This window comes from Suncus etruscus, chromosome 15 (assembly GCF_024139225.1).
Source record: "Suncus etruscus isolate mSunEtr1 chromosome 15, mSunEtr1.pri.cur, whole genome shotgun sequence".
Taxonomy (NCBI): Eukaryota; Metazoa; Chordata; class Mammalia; order Eulipotyphla; family Soricidae; genus Suncus; species Suncus etruscus.
Window position 1 is genome coordinate 67422758 of NC_064862.1, and position 17767 is coordinate 67440524.

The following is a 17767-nucleotide window of genomic DNA, read 5'->3' on the forward strand; positions in this document are numbered from 1 at the left end:
CTTATATTGATAGTTAGTTAACTAGTAGGTTGTATGCATCATTAGTTATTTCCTTGTTGTTGCTAAGTATATTACAATGTGCAGGCACAGAATGATTTGTTCATCTCTTCATTTGTTGATGAATATTTGAATTTGTTCCAGTTAGAGCTATTAAAAATAAAACTGGGGGGCCAGAGAGATAGCATGGAGGTAAGGTGTTTGCCTTGCATGCAGAAGGTCATTGGTTTGAATCCCGGCATCCCATATGGTCCCCTGAGCCTGCCAGGAGCAACTTCTGAGCGCAAAGCCAGGAGTAACCCCAGAGCACTGCCGGGTGTGACCCCCCCCCAAAAAAAAACCCAAAAATAAATAAAACTGTTTTAAACATTCTTGTACAAATCTTTGTGTAGACATATGCAAATATTCTCTTAGATAAGTTAAAAATTGGATGATATGGTAGTTACATGTTTAACTTTTTTACTTGCCTATCTTCCAAAGTATATGAGAAGTACCTAGTAGGAGTATACATACGTAAGTCCCTTTCTTCTAAACATTGAACTTAGTTGCATTTGTTCACTTTGGTAGCTTTTTGAAATTTTTATTTATCACTTGAGTAATACCACTCAATTTCAGGAACATTTTTTATATCTTTTTTTGGAGGGGTATCACATCCATCAGCGCTCAGGGGTTACTCCTGGCTCTGTGCTCAGAAATCTTTTTTCCTTTATTCTTAGTTTTTGGGGTTTTTTTTTTGTTTTGTTTTGTTTTGGTTTTTGGTTTTTGGGCCACACCTGGCGGTGCTCAGCGGTTTCTCCTGGCTGTCTGCTCAGAAATAGCTCCTGGCAGGCACGGGGGACCATATGGGACACCGGGATTCGAACCAACCACCTTTGGTCCTGGATCGGCTGCTTGCAAGGCAAACGCCGCTGTGCTATCTCTCCGGGCCCCGTTTTTTTGGGGTTTTTGTTTGTTTGGTTGGTTGGTTTTTGGGCCACACCTGGTCATGCTCAGGGGTTAGTTACTCCTGGCTCTGCTCTCAGAAATCGCTCCTGGCTTGGGGAACCATATGAGACGCCAGGGGATCAAACTGCTGTCAGTCCTAGGCTAGCATGCATAAGGCAGATGCCTTACTGGCTTGTACCACCCTCCAGCCCCTTATTCTTTGTTTTTTTTTTTTTTTGTTTGTTTGTTTGTTTTTCTTATTTCTTAGTTTTATAGAAAAATTCTATCAAAGGATCTTAAAAGAATCTTGGGTTTTTCGTGAGTTCTTAGTGGGTTGTGCATGTTTTTTTTTTATAAAGCAAAGAGTCCTCGAGAGTCAAGATTTAAAAAATTTCAAAAGTGTCAGAGGTAGAATAGTGGGTAAGGTGCTTGCTTTGCATATGCCAGACTGGTTTGATTCCTGGGGCCGTATATGGTCCCTTGAACCCATGAGGAGTGATCCCTGCAAAGCCAACAGTAAGCCCTAGGCACAGCTAGTGGTGGCCTAAAAAGAAACAAATAATTCTAGTAAATGCTATATTATTTAAGGCACAATCATATTTTGGTTCGCAGGCGGGGACTTTACTCCAATTTTCTCCTTTGTTGTTTTCTTAAGTAGAGTTCTTATGGCTTGATGGGCTTTTTATATTATCGCTGGCTTTGTAGGTTGTAGGGTTATAATCCCTGTTATACATAGTGTGTTAAAATTATAAAAAGCTATGAGAGGTGTAGGTTGGATCATTGTTGTGTTTTAAATTCAAACAACAAGCAAAAGCTGACTGTATGTTGTAACAGCCGTGGTGTTTTCATTAAAATGGGCAATAGCATAGATAACAGAATAGGTCTGAGCAGGTACTTGATTATATTGATAATGAGTGATATCTACTTGCCACAGCTTGTTTGGCACTAGACCTCTTGATTAGTTTATTGAGTGTATAAGATAGGCAAATCAATTTGGTGACCTAGGCAAGCAATCTAGGATGTAATAGAAAATGCTTTAGAAAGGGGATTCCCAATTTTGATTTTATAGCTTTATGTGATTGTTGAATTGAAAATAGGCGGGATAACAGGCATGGTCTCCCTTTAGTATTCCCCCTTAGCTATTTCTTCAGTCACATTAGAAACCTGACATTATGTGAGTGTTAAATATGGGCTGTTTGGTGATGGGAGTTGATAGTACAGGATGCAGGGGTGCCTTGCCTTGCCTGCGAATGACCTGAGTTTGATTCTCAGCCTCTCATATAATCCCCAAGACCTACCAGGAGTGATCCTTGAACATAGAGCAAGGAGTAAGCATTAAGCCACCACTGGGTGTGACCTAAAAACTTAAAAAGATGATTGCTTTTGTACCTGCAAAGGAATGCTGCAGAGAAATTAACACAATGGCTAATTTATAGTTTGTTGATTTAGTAGTTTTCACCACATACTCTGAGTCCAAAATAATGTTCATGAGAAAAGAAATGAAGGACTGTAAGAATAACTCTTGATCAAGATTATGAGTGGAAGTTAAATTTGTGGGTTTTTAGATATTTCCATAAAATTTTGTCCTAGTCTTACAGTGACTTTTGTCCTTAGTCTTACCAATGAATCTGGAGGCATCATTTGCCTAAAACAGATTTTCTAGGCTCTTTTTAAACAATCACTTGAGCAAATTCCAACACTTGAGCAATTTTCCAACCTAAGTTTTTAAATACCCCAGAAATAACTAAAACACAAGTCTTTTTAGCATTTCCAACCAACCTCAAGGATACCCATATTACTAGTTATGTTACATATTAAGAAGGTTGAACTCTTTTTTTTAATATCTTTATTTAAACACTTGATTACAAACATGATTATGGTTGGGTTTCAGTCATGTAAAGAACACCCCCCCTTCACCAGTGCAACATTCCCATCCCCATGTCCCAAATCTCCCTCCTTCCTACCCCACCTCCGCCTGTACTCTAGACAGGCGAAGGTTGAACTCTTTATCTGACAGTGCCTCCCATAAAATTGTAATATATTATATTGTGTGTGTGAACTGAGATTTTTAGTTTGATTTTTGGGAAAGAACTCACTATCTGATCAATATGTTTCTACAAACAATACTCCATTACCCATTTATTAGTTTTCTCAAGTTCATGGATGGGTTTGGAATGCAAGCTAATGTAAGATCTGGCAGCAAGATTTTACTAGGCAAACTGATTTACAGTTTAGTTTGAAAAAGGTGATTACTCATCCTCAATGAATGTTAATGGGGAGACTTTAGTGGATTATATTTTAAACTGCCCCCCCCTCTTTTCTTTTTCTTTAGTTAAGGCAAAATAATTAGCAAATGCCTTAAATCCCTTAACTGAGGCTTTTCTGGAATGGGAGAAGTGAGAAAGTCTTCAGGCCTAAAAACTATTAATAAAGATTTCTATATATTAACCATTTTTCTTAAAATGTCGATTTATAATACATTTTTACAAATCGCAGTGGTATAGCTTTGAGATACCAAGATAGTGTCTATCTAAAATAACCTTTTTTCTTTTGCTAAATAGCTCTAGAAATTTAAGTTGCAAAAAAATCTCAGAGATCAAATATTTCTAGATAATTTAGCACCTTCTTTTATTCCTTTGCCTTTTCAACTAGACCTGGAAACAATTAGTAAAAATAATTTAATTTAATCTCCTTTTTAGTTAAAAACTTCCAAGATCAGTTTACTTAGAACTTTTTTGGGGGGTTGGGGGGTCGCACTCAGCGGCGCTTAGGGGTTACTTCTGACTCTGTGCTTAGAAATTGCTCCTGGCGGCCATGGGGAACTATATAAGATGCCACAATTCAAACCACTGTCCACCTTGGATCAGCTGCGTGCAAGGCAAACGTTCTACCACTGTGCTATCTCTCTAGCCCCTACTTAGAACTTTTTTTTTTTTGTTTTTTGTTTTTTTTGTTTGTTTGTTTTTGGGCCACACCCAGCGTTGCTCAGGGGTTACTCCTGGCTGTCTGCTCAGAAATAGCTCCTGGCAGGCACGGGGGACCATATGGGACACCGGGATTTGAACCAACCACCTTTGGTCCTGGATCGGCTGCTTTCCAGGCAAACGCCGCTGTGCTATCTCTCCAGGCCCTACTTAGAACTTTTAATACACATAACTTTATTTTCTCTTGGTATAAGTCAAAAATCTTTTTGTTGTTGTTGTTTTGTTTTTGGGCCACACCCGGCAGTGCTTAGGGGTTACTCCTGGCTGTCTGCTCAGAAATAGCTCCTGGCAGGCACAGGGGACCATATGGGACACCCGGATTCCAACCAACCACCTTTGGTCCTGGATCAGCTGCTTGCAAGGCAAACACCACTGTGCTATCTCTCTGGGCCCCAAAAATCCTTTTTTTTATAAAATCTTTAAGCACTATAATTACAAGTATGATTATAGTTGGGTTTCAGTCATAAACAGAACACCCCCCTTCACCAGTGCAACCTTCCCACCACCAATGCCCTCCCTTTTCTTCCCCCACCCCTGCCTGTATTTGAGACAGGCATTCTACTTCTCTCACAATTAACATTGTCATGCTAGTTGTTAATGTAGTTATTTCCCTAACAGCATTCACCACTTTTTTTTTTTTTTTTTTTTTTTTTTTTTTTTTTTTTTTGGTTTTTGGGTCACACCCAGCAGTGCTCAGGAGTTACTCTTGTCTCTATTATCAGAAATTGCCCCTGGCAGGCTCGGGACCATATGGAATGCTGGGATTCAAACAACTGACCTTCTGCTTGCAAGGCAAACACCTTACCTCTATGCCATCTCTCCGGCCCCATCATTCACCACTTTTGTGGTGAGCTTCATACAGTGAGCCGGTTCTTCCAGCCCTTAAATCTGTTGTCTCTGGCCTTATTACAATAATGTCTTTAATTTTCTTAAAACCCATAGATGAGGGCCGGAGAGATAGCATGGAGGTAAGGCGTTTGCCTTTCATGCAGGAGGTCATCGGTTCAAATCCCGGCGCCCCATATGGTCCCCCGTGCCTGCCAGGAGCAATTTCTGAGCCTGGAGCCAGGAATAACTCCTGAGCACTGCCGGGTGTGACCCAAAAACCACAAAAAAAAAAAAACCATAGATGAGGGCCCGGAGAGATAGCACAGTGGTGTTTGCCTTGCAAGCAACCGATCCAGGACCAAAGGTGGTTGGTTCGAGTCCCGGTGTCCCATATGGCCCCCCATGCCTGCCAGGAGCTATTTCTGAGCACACAGCCAGGAGTAACCCCTGAGCACCACCAGGTGTGGCCCAAAAACCAAAAACAAACAAACAAACAAACCCATAGATGAGTGAGACAATTCTGTATCTATCTATCTCTCTCTCTGAATTATTTCACTTGGCATAATAGATTCCATGTGCATCCATGTATAGGAAAATTTCGTATAAGTAAAAAATCTTGAAAGACCATGTTTAGATACCATGACTCATTCTGATAATTAAACATGAGTGGTATAAAATCTTTTTTTTTTACAATTTTATAACTGTTGGTGGAGGTATCCTGATTGACTTATATGAGGTGGGAGGAGAGAGGAGGCAGCCTCAAGGAGACCTATCTACCACTTTCCCTCATGGATACATTTTTGTCACTCCAGAAAGCTGCTAGGGAAATCTAGGATTGATAAAAGTCTGTGATATGAGGGGCCGAAGCCATAGCACAGCAGTAAGGCCTTTGCCTTGCACGCAGCCAATACAGGATGGACCCTGGTTTGAATTCTGGCATCCCATATGGTCCCCCCAGCCTGCCAGGAGTGACTTCTAAGTGCAGAGCCAGAAGTAACCCCTGAGCGCCACCAGGTATGACCCAAAAACCAAAAAAAAAAAAAGTCTGTGATGAGACCCTGCAGGATACAGACCTCATGTTTTGCCACCCCCATGAGGCAGCCCTCAAGCTGAAGTCACTTTGTTCTGCCCTGTGTGGGAGATGATCCTACTGTCTGATTTCTGGGGAGTCATGGATTTAGGCTGGAGTGATGGATTGTGTTTTGCTGGAAAATAAATTCAATCCTAGGCCTACCCAGGCTTTTGAGGCCCATTGCTTTACCCTGATAGAAAAGAATTTTCTGTAGAAAACGAACTTTTATTTGGAAATTTTGATGGGGGACAGGAGAGGAAGAGGGAGAGGAAGAAGAGAAGGGAGAGACAAGGTTACAGGGGGGATGCTAGCAGCATGTGTTCAGGCAACATATTCAGGCAGCATGGGCACAGGCAGTGTGACCACGAGCTGGCAACATATGTCATGTATACTCTTCCTTGTCCAAGTCAATTTATACACCATTTTCCCAAACAACCCCCATGTGGGCCTTTCTAACTAGTTAGAAGTCTGTTGCTATAGTGTTGTCAAGGAGACTAGTTTAAAAGTCTGATGGCCCTCCTTCCCCTTTGTTCCTGGAGCTTCTCTCTGAGGCTTCTTAGTGCCTGTTCTTGCACCTGTATAGAATCTTATCAGATCTCAGTTCCTGTGTCTACAAAGTGGTTCCTGGCAACAGTGCTTTCCAGGCTAGAGTCGTTCACTATTTCAAATCCCCAAATTCAGAGAGTTTAGCTCTGCCTTTCTGCTTCAACACTATAAACATTTATGTTGTATGTTTACTTATTTATTTTAGTGGTCAGGAGTTACTCCTGGCTCTGCGCTCAGAAATTATTCCTGGCAGTCTTGGGGGACCGTTTTAGATGCTGGGGATTGAACCTGGGTTGGCTACATGCAAGGCAAATACCCTACCTGTTATACTATTGCTCTGGCCCCTGAATTACATTTTTTGTGTATGGCATGATCCGGATTCAGTTTATATTTACATTCCCCCCCCCCCCCCCCGTTTATATCTTTTTTGTTTTGTTTTGTTTTGGTCACACCTGGTGATGCTCAGGGGTTACTCCTGGCTATACGCTCAGAAATTGCTCCTGGCTTGGGAGATCATATAGGACATTGGGGATCAAACCCAGGTCTGTCCTAGGTTAGTGCATGCAAAGCAACCACCTTACCGCTTGCACCACCACTCTGACCCATATATGTATTTTTTTTTACCATTTTTCATAGATGTTGGACCAATTTATATTTCCACCAAAATTGTACCAGAATTCTTTCCACATCTTCACCATTGCATCCTCCAAATCCTCACAAAATGTTTTTTCCATGTTTTGTTTGTTTGGGGTCATACCCGGCACAGCTCACTCAGGGCTTACTCCTGTCTCTGTGTTCAAGGATTTCTCCTGGTGGGCTCAGGGGACCATATGGGGTGCCAGGGATGGCATATATCCTACCTGCCACATTGTCTCTCTGGCTGGTTTATAATATTTTTGTTATAAATATTCTCACTGATATAAAATAATATCTCAGTGTAATTTTATTTTTAATTTTCCAAAAATAAATAGGTGATATTGAGTATTTTTTCATATACTATCAGTATGTCTTTCTTGGAGAAGAGGCTATTCAGGCATTTTGGGCTCTTTGAGCCCCCCCACATACATTTTATTTTTTAATTTGATTGCTTTGTTTTTGTTATTGAGTTGTGTGCATTCCCTATATATTTTAGATACAGCATCTTGTATGTATAATGTACAAAGAGCTTTCCCCCATTTCTGGATTGCCTTTTTTTTTTTTTAGTTTTAATTTTTTTTTATTTAAACAACTTTATTACATACATGATTGTGTTTGGGTTTCAGTCATGTAAAGAACACCACCTGGGTTGCCTTTTTTTGTGGTACTTTCTTTTGCTGTGCAAAAATGTTAAATTTTATATTATTCAATTAATTCTGTTTGCTTTTGTAGTTTCTCAATTTGCTTTTGTTTTTCTTCCTAATGGAAGTGAATATCTAAAAAAAAAGCCCTCTGATATTGAATTCTAATGTTTTATGCATTTTATGGTTGAGATTTAATATCCAAGTCTTTTTTAATGTTTATTGTAGTATAGCTAACATGGTTATAATAGTGTTGACTTCTATTGCTTTGATGTATACCATTGCTATATTTCACCATCTAAAATCTTTCCCCACTGTCCTTATGTTACTTATAATCTGCTTCTTCCTTCCCTTTCCATTCTTCTTCCACTGCTTAGTAACCTTTGTTCTACAAGCACCAGGAATTTATCACACTCAATATTGTCTATTTCCTTATTTTATGTCTTCGTTTACTACAGATGAATGTGATTATCTGGCATTTGTTCTTCTTCCTGTGACTGTTTCATTTAACATACCCTTCAGTTCCATCCAAATCAATACAGACTACAGGATTTTATCTTTTCTGAGATCCATGAATTTACTTAGTATAGTATAGTATAGCTAATAGAACTTCTTTATCTATTCATCTGTCCTCGGGCATTTGTATTGTTTCCATATTGTGGTTATTGCTTTAGTGAACATAGGAATGCACATATTTTTTTCTTTTTTTTTAATTTTTTCCCTTTATTTTAACATCTTGGTTACATATATGATTTGCACATATTTTTTCAAATTAACATTTTAGTGTTTGGGGATAGATGCCAAGAAGCAGAATCATTGTATCATATGGAATTTCAGTTCTTAATCTGTTGAGCATTTTCCACAGTGTTCCACAGATGGCATTTCCATCATTAGTAAAGGGTTCCTTTGTTTGTTTGTTTGTTTTGTTTTGTTTTTGGGTAGTGCTCAGGGGCCACTCCTGGCTCTATGCTTAGAAATCACCCCCAGCAGGCTCAGGGGACCATATGGGATGCCAGGATTCGAACCACTGTCCTTCTGCACACAAGGCAAACGCCTTACTTCCATGCTATCTTTCCAGCCCTAGGGTTCTTTTTTTTTTTTTTTTGGTTTTTGGGCCACACACGGCATTGCTCAGGGGTTTCTCCTGGCTGTCTGCTCAGAAATAGCTCCTGGCAGGCACGGGGGACCATACGGGACACCGGGATTCCAACCAACCACCTTTGGTCCTGGATTGGCTGCGTGCAAGGCAAACGCCGCTGTGCTATCTCTCCAGGCCCTCCTTTTTTCATTATCCTTGCCAACACTGTTTTTTCTCAGTGTTTTTGATGTATGCCATTCTTGCTATTATGAAATTATATCTTATTTTGATTTGCATTTGTGGTTTTCAGCCACTCACAGCAAGGCTTATTCCTGTGTCTAAACTCAGGGATCACTCCTGGCAGTTCTTGGGGTACCATATGAGTGCCAGGGATTGAGTCTGGGTCAATTATGTGCAAGGCAGGCACCTTACCCACTGTATATCACCCTGGCTCTTAGATTAAAATTGTTTTAAGTAGGTCAGAGAGAAGCTCAACAAGCTGGCGTTTATGCTTTGCTTATGAGAACCTGAGCACTCTGCCAGGAGCAGCCCCCATGAACATCCCAAAATATTCGTAAGTATGTAAAAACTTAAAATACTTAAGTTAACTTGGATTGTTAGAAGCTGACCCTGATTTAATTCATGGTACCACATGCTTCCCCAACCATTGGCAGGCACAGACCTGGAGTCTTCTGAGCACCATTAGTACCACAAGACCCAAGCAGCATCATACTGTTTGCCCTTGTATTGAATCACTAACCCAGTTGGCTGAGAATTGCGAAAAGGGGTCCTGAGACCTCCTGAGAGCCACTTAGGAGACCATCTCCACCTCCCAAAAAAGAAAAAGACAGGATTGGATAAGACAGCATAGCAGCAGCTGGAGCGGTGGCTCAAGCTATAAGGCATCTGCCTTGCCCGCACTAACCTAGAACAGACCATGTTTCAATCCCCCAGTGTCCCGTGTGGTCCCTAAGCCAGGAGTGATTTCTGAGCACATAGCCAGGAGTAACCCCTGAGCATTATCGGGTGTGGCCCTCCCCTCCAAAAAAAGACAGCACAGCAGGCCATGTTGGAGGCCTAGGTTTGATCTTTGACACCTTGAGTGGCCCCCTGATGTACCATTAGGACAGGGATCCTCAAACTTCTTGGGGTCTAGTTCACTGTCGCTCAGACATTGGAGGGCCTGACTATAGTTTAAAAAAACAAACTATGAACAATAGTGAGTGGCCCACGGGCTGTATTTTGAGGACCCCTGCCTGAGACTGAGAGGGAGTCAAGAGACAGAGGGAAGGAGGGGTGTCAGAGAGTGTGATGTACATCCTACACATGTGCACTGTGGGCCTAGGATGAGTCAGCGGCTAAGCAGGATAAGCAGTGGCAGCAAAAACACCCAGATGTCCAGATAATTGTCTTCAGCAGGCCACAGATTGAGGACCCTTGCACTAGGAGTTTATTGTGTACCCAGCATCCTGGATTAGATCCACAGCACCCACATGATTCTCAAGTCTTCAAGGAGAGATCATTGACCATAGAGCCAGGAGTTATCTTTGATCACTATCAAATGTGGCCCCAAAACAAACAAAAAACCCGTATAATTTATTTATTTATTTATTTGTTTGTTTTTGTTTTTTTTTTTTGGTCACAGCAGGCTGTGTTCTATTTCTACACTCAGGAATCATTCCTGGTGGTGTTTGGGGGGCCATATGAGATGCCAGGGGTCAAACCCAGATCTGCCTCATGTAAGACAAATTTAGTACTCACTGGTGTCTCTGTATCATTTTCTTTACACTAACAGTAGTAAACTATATAAAATGGTAGCCAAATTAAACAATTCTGGGACCAGAGCAATGGCGCTAGAGGTAAGGCATCTACTTTGCAAGTGCTAGCCGAGGACGGATCGGGGACCGCGGTTCAAATCCCCGGCGTCCCATATGGTCCCCCAAAGCCAGGAGTGATTTCTGAGCACATAGCCAGCAGCAACCCCTGAGTGTCAGTGGATATGGCAAAAAATTAAACAGTTCCATTTGAAACTGCTTCCAAAAATTTTTAAAAAATAGAAATATGTCCTATATTCTTGGATTTGAAAATTAGCTATGTTAAAATATCTAACAGAAATTACCAGTAAGTCGGGGCCGGGCGGTGGCGCTGGAGGTAAGGTGCCTGCCTTACCTGCGCTAGCCTAGGAGACGGACCGCGGTTCGATCCCCCGGCGTCCCATATGGTCCCCCAAGCCAGGAGCGACTTCTGAGCGCATAGCCAGGAGTAACCCCTGAGCGTTACCGGGTGTGGCCCAAAAACCAAAAAAAAAAAAAAAAAAAAAAAAAAAAAAGAAATTACCAGTAAGTCGAGAAACACTAAATATCTAAAGCATTCTCAAGAAAGAAGAATAAAACTGTAGATACCTTCAACAGAACTGTGAACTGAGACAGACTGCAGACAGGGTCTGCAGGTAGAGGGGTATTGACACTCTGGTGGTGGAGATATAGGACTGTAAATATATAACGATGATGTTACTGATATTGTAAACAATGATACTTCTGTAAAAAATAACTGGTCTCGTCCTACAGTCCAGCACCAGCCAGACATAAAAGGGGTCTGTCCCTTTAAGTAAGACCCTAATTGTGTTTGGTTGGAGAGTTGATTGGCCATTTGAAGAGATAGTTGGAGGAGCAAGTGGACTAAACTTTTTTCTACCCCTGGCTGCGGCTTTTCTCCCTGATTTGTACATACCTTTATCTACTTTCAGCTGTACCTTTTACCTTTTTACTTGTACATTTTACCTTTTATCTTACCTGTCCCTCAAACTGACCTTACTCTGGTCCCAAACCCACGTCTCTCTCTTTCTATCTCTCTCCTGGCCTGGGGGTTTGTCATAGGCCCCTGAGATTTTCTAATAAATAAGACTGATATTTGTCAGAGACTTTCCTGCAAGGCCCCATGGATCCAGCAGGTGTCTGAGAACTGGTATTTAAAAATACTAGAATAGGGGCCGGGCGGTGGCGCTGGAGGTAAGGTGCCTGCCTTGCCTGCGCTAGCCTAGGACGGACCGCGGTTCGATCCCCCGGCGTCCCATATGGTCCCCCAAGAAGCCAGGAGCGACTTCTGAGCACATAGCCAGGAGTAACCCCTGAGCGTCACAGGGTGTGGCCCCCCCCAAAAAAAAACCAAAAAAAAAAATACTAGAATAGGACTTATTAAAACTTTATTACAAAACTATAATAATCAAAACAGTGTGGTGCTGGGGCTAGAGAGACAGCATGGAGGTTTGGAGCGTTTGCCTGGCATGCAGAAGGACAGTGGTTCAAATCCCGGCATCCTATATGGTCCCCTGAGCCTGCCAGGAGCGATTTCTGAGCATAGAGCCAGGAATAAACCCTGAGTGCTGCCAGGTGTGACCCAGAAAACAAAACAAAAAAAATGTGATGCTATATAAAAACAGACATATAGAGATTGGAGAGATAATATAGCAGATAAGTTGTCTTGCACATTCAGGGAATGATCCCTGAGCACAGAACCAGGAGTCATCCTAAGCACTGCTGGTATGCCTCCTCCCAAAGAGACACACAGGCTGAAGAAGAATCCATAAATAATTGCATTCAAATATAGTCAGTTAATCTTTGATAAGGTCAATATATATATATAGTTGGTAAAACTGTCTTAAATGGAGGCAGTAAATCTAGATTTCCACATGCAAAAGATAGAAATTGAATCCCTACCTAACATTATACACAAAATGAAAGCAATTAATGATTTAACCATAGATTTGGAACCATAAAACTTGTAGTTAAACTCATAGGGGAAGATTCTTGGAAGGTTTGCCTTCCAAGTAGCCAACCCAGGACCGATGTTGGTTTGAATCCTGGCATACCATATGGTCCCCTGTGCAGGCCAGGAGTGATTTCTGAGAAGAGAGCTGGGAGTAACCCCTGGGCGCTGCTGGGTGTGGTCCCAAAACAAAAAAAAACGGGCTGGAGCAGTGGTGCAGCAGTAGGGCTTTTGCCTTGCATGTGACTGACCTAGGACACACTGCGTTTCAATCTCCAGGCATTCCATATGGTCCCCCAAGCCAGGAACAATTTCTGAGTGCATAGCCAGGAGTAACCCCTGAGCATTACAAAAAAAAAAAGAAGAAGAAGAAGAAGAAAGAAAATATTGCTTAATTGCTCTTGATTTTTAGATATGACCCCAAATTTCAGGCAGTAAAATAATAAGTTGGAGTATATAATAAGGACTTTCGTAAACAGTTTCCAAGAAAGACATTTATTTTTTTTTTATTTTAAGATATATAAAATCTGGGCCCGGAGAGATAGCACAGCGGTGTTTGCCTTGCAAGCAGCCGATCCAGAACCTAAGGTGGTTGGTTTGAATCCCGGTGTCCCATATGGTCCCCCGTGCCTGCCAGGAGCGATTTCTGAGCAGACAGCCAGGAATAACCCCTGAGCAATGCCGGGTGTGGCCCAAAAACCAAAAACCAAAAAAAAAAAAAAAAAAGATATATAAAATCTTTATTTAAGTAAGCACCATGGTTATAAGCATGATTGTAGTTGGGTTTCAGTCATAAATAGAGTACCCCCCTTCACTAGTGTAACATTCCCACCACCAATGCCCCCCCTTCTTCCCAACCCTTGCCTGTATTCAAGGTAGGCATTCTACTTCTATACTTCTCTCACTCATTAAGATTGTCATGAGGGGCCGGGCGGTGGCGCTGGAGGTAAGGTGCCTGCCTTACCTGCGCTAGCCTAGGAGACGGACCGCGGTTCGATCCCCCGGCGTCCCATATGGTCCCCCAAGCCAGGAGCGACTTCTGAGCGCATAGCCAGGAGTAACCCCTGAGCGTTACCGGGTGTGGCCCAAAAACCAAAAAAAAAAAAAAAAAAGATTGTCATGATAGCTGTTAGTGTAATTATTTCCCTAACTGCACCACTACTCTTTGTGGTGATCCTCATATTGTGAGCCCGTCCTTCTAGCCCTCATCTCTATTGTCTCTGGGGATTAGTACAATAATGTCTTTAATTTTTCTTAAAACCCATAGATGAGTGAGACTATTCTGTGTCTCTCTCCCTCTGACTTATTTCACTCAACATAATAGATTCCATGTATATCCACGTATAGGAAAATTTCACGACTTCATCTCTCCTGATGGCTACATAATATTCCATTGTGTATATGTACCACAATTTCTTTAGCCAGTCATCTGTTGAGGGCATCTTAGTTGTTTCCAGAACCTGGCTATTGTAAATAGTGCTGCAATGAATATAGGTGTGAGGAAGGGATTTTTGAATTGTATTTTTGTGATCCTAGGGTATATCCCTAGGAGTGGCATAGCTGGATCATATGATGAGCTCAATGTCCAGTTTTTTGAGAAATCTCCATATTTTTTTCCATAAAGGCTAGACTAGATGGCATTTCCACCTGCAATGAATGAGAGTTCCTTTCTCTGTACTCTGCCAGCACTGATTGTTCTTGGTCTTTGTGATGTGTGTGTGAGATGATACCTCATTGTAGTTTTGATTTGCATCTCCCTAATGATTAGTAATGTGGAGTATTTTTGGATGTATCTGTTCATTTCTTCTCTCCATTTTTTGATGGGGTTAGATTTTTTTTTCTTGTTAAGTTCTGTTAGTGCCTTGTATATTTTGGATATTGGCCCCTTATCTGATGGGTATTGGGTGAATAGTTTCTCCCACTCAGTGGGTGGCTTTTGTATCCTAGGCACTATTTCCTTTGAGGTGCAGAAGCTTCTCAGCTTAATATAGTCCCATCTGTTCATCTCTGTTTCCACTTGTTTGGAGAGTGCTGTTTCGTCCTTGAAGATGCCTTTAGTCTCAATGTCATGGAGTGCTTTACCTACGTGTTGTTCTATATACCTTATGATTTCAGGCTTGTATCAAGATCTTTAATCCATTTGGATCTGGCATGGTGTTAGATGGGCGTCTGAGTTCGCTTTTTTGCAAGTAGCTAACCAGTTGTGCCAACACCACTTTCCTTGCTCCATTTTGAATTTCTTGTCCTTATATTTTCTTTGGAGATTGAGCAATTTTTCAAATATAGTAAATAGAACCATGATAAGCATAAACATCTTTTGTAAAATAAATGCTTATGAAAATAAAATTTCAAGTTAAGAGGTAAAACACATTTATGGCACCAAAAACCATACGCCCTGGGACTCTGAGAAAAGAGGTATGAAGTTATGGTCCTGAAATTTATAGTTGTGTGAACCAGTGATGAATCACTAAAGTTTGACTGAGCAATTCTACTTGTTATTATTTACCCCACAGTACCCAAAACTATTCAGAAATAACATTTCCATGTACATTACAGCACTGTTCATAGTAGCCAAAATTCTGGAAACAACCCAGATGTCCAAAAAACAGATGTCTGGATAAAGAAACTATGGTAATATATACAATGAATACTACTCATTTGTAAGAAAAGATGAAAAAGAAAGCAGTGTGCTGTTACTTGGATGCTACATGGATCTGGAGACTATCAGGCTGACTGGCCACTCAGAGAGAGGGACAAACACGGAATGATATCTCTCATATGCAGGATATAAAGAAACATAGTAGGAAAATAATGAGTACCAAAAGGCAACTGAAATGGAAACTGAGACTGTTCTTCATAGGAAGTCTAGCACAGGGGAACAACAAAGGGATAGGATAGAAGGGGCTCTCAGAAAATGGTGGAAGGAAGCAGATACTCTGATAGTATGATTTTTATGCATGAAATCCTACCATTAACAGCTTTGTAAGCCACAATGCCTGAAATAAATAATAATTTTTAAATGAGAAAATTATAGACAGCACTTTATTTTCCTCTTTAGAAAAGTGATTTTTAAAAAGTCAACAGAAAATTAGAATAAATGAATAGTTTACATTTTTAGTGGGTTAGGGGTTAGCTGTTTTCTCTCCAATATTGTATTATGAAAAATTATCAGATATAAACATAACAGAATTTCAGTCACTAGCTATAATTAACTTTTGGCTGTACTTGATTTATCACATATCTGCCCCTCTCTATTCATTTATTGATTTATTATGCTAGTTTATTTTTAATGTGTTCTAAGTTGGCTGGCTGTTTTTCTTTTTTTAGTTTTTTTGTTTGTTTGTTTGTTTGTTTTGTTTGTTTGTTGTTGTTTTTTTTTGGTTTTTGGGTCACACCCGGCACCGCTCAGGGGTTACTCCTGGCTCTATGCTCAGAAATTGCCCCTGGCAGGCACAGGGGACCATATGGGATGCCGGACCACCGTGGGATTCCAACCACTGTCCTTCTGCATGAAAGGCAAACGCCTTACCTCCATGCTATCTCTCCAGCCCCCCCTTTTTTATTTTTTTAAATTTAAATAATCGTTAACACAGTTAATGATAGTTGAGTTTAGGCATATAATATTTCAGTACCAATCTCACTACCAGTTTCAACTCCCATCATCAGTCCTCCCATACTCTGTCATCTCCCCACTCATATCCTTCCTCTCCCACTCACATATACAGAATATAGAAAATACTTACAAAAATAAAATTAAAAAACCCGGGGCCGGGCGGTGGCGCTGGAGGTAAGGTGCCTGCCTTACCTGCGCTAGCCTAGGAGACGGACCGCGGTTCGATCCCCCGGCGTCCCATATGGTCCCCCAAGCCAGGAGCGACTTCTGAGCGCATAGCCAGGAGTAACCCCTGAGCGTTACCGGGTGTGGCCCAAAAACCAAAAAAAAAAAAAAAAAATTAAAAAACCCTATCAAGTCTGGAGAGATAGCACAGCGACGTTTGCCTTGCAAGCAGCCGATCCAGGACCAGAGGTGGTTGGTTCGAATCCCGGTGTCCCATATGGTCCCCCGTGCCTGCCATGAGCTATTTCTGAGCAGACAGCCAGGAGTAACCCCTGAGCACCGCCGGGTGTGACCCAAAAAACCCTATCAAAAAATGAACAGACACTTCTCAGAGGAAGACAAGTGGATAGCAAAAGGCACATGAAAAAAGTGTTCTGGGGCCGGCGAGGTGGCGCTAGAGGTAAGGTGTCTGCTTTGCAAGCGCTAGCCAAGGAAGGACCGCGGTTTGATCCCCCGGTGTCCCATATGGTCCCCCCAAGCCAGGGGCAATTTCTGAGCACTTAGCCAGGAGTAACCCCTGAGCTTCAAAGGGTGTGCCCCCCCCAAAAAAAAGTGTTCAGCATCACTTATGAGAGGAAAATCGATATCAAGACAACAGTGAGATACCTCCATGCTATCTCTCTAGCCCCATAATCCACATTTATTTAAAGTAATTAGATGTAATTTGTCTATACATGGATGAATATAGAGAGTATTGTGCTAAGTGAAATGACTCAGAAAGGGATAGATATAGAGTGATTACACTCATTTATGAATATTTAAAAAAAAACAAAATAGTATGATAATAATGCCAAAGACAGAGATAAGGGCCGGGAAGACTGATCCATGGAATGAAGCTTGCCACAAAGAGGGGATGTGGGGGCCGGGCGGTGGCACTAGAGGTAAGGTGCCTGCCTTGCCTGCGCTAGCCTTGGATGGACCGCGGTTCGATCCCCCGGTGTCCCCTATGGTCCCCCAAGCCAGGAGTGACTTCTGATCGCATGGCCAGGAGTAACCCCTGAGCATCACCGGGTGTGGCCCAAAAACCAAAAACCAAACAAACAAACAAACAAAGAGGGGATGTGAAAGTGGAGTGGAGTTATGGCACAGAAAGGACCACTATGATTATATTTTGAAATGATCACTCTGGGCATGAACTAAGTGCTGAAAGGATGTAAAATGATGTGCATGATACCCCTTCAGTAATAGTAACAAACCACAGAGCCAAAAAGGAAAAGAGAAAAGAAAAAAGTTTTCCAGAGAGGCAGGCTAAATTGGGGATGGGAGAGAAACTGAGGACATTGATGACAGAAATTGTGCACTGGTGAAAGGATGGGTATTGGAACACTGTATGACTGAAACTCAATCATAAACAACTTTTACTTGTATAAAAAAAATAACAGAAGTATGGGTCCAGAGCAGCACTTGCCTTGCTTGCAGCTGACCTGGGTTTTATCCCTAGCACCCTATATGATCCCC

The 17767-nt window shown here is 41.6% G+C and overlaps 1 protein-coding gene across 1 annotated transcript in view; it reads left to right on the forward strand.

Annotated features, from left to right (window-relative positions):
- The window catches only part of TPST1 (tyrosylprotein sulfotransferase 1), a 93797-nt gene that overhangs the window by 44969 nt on the left and 31061 nt on the right, over window positions 1–17767 (forward strand). The gene's annotated exons all lie outside the window — the stretch shown is intronic.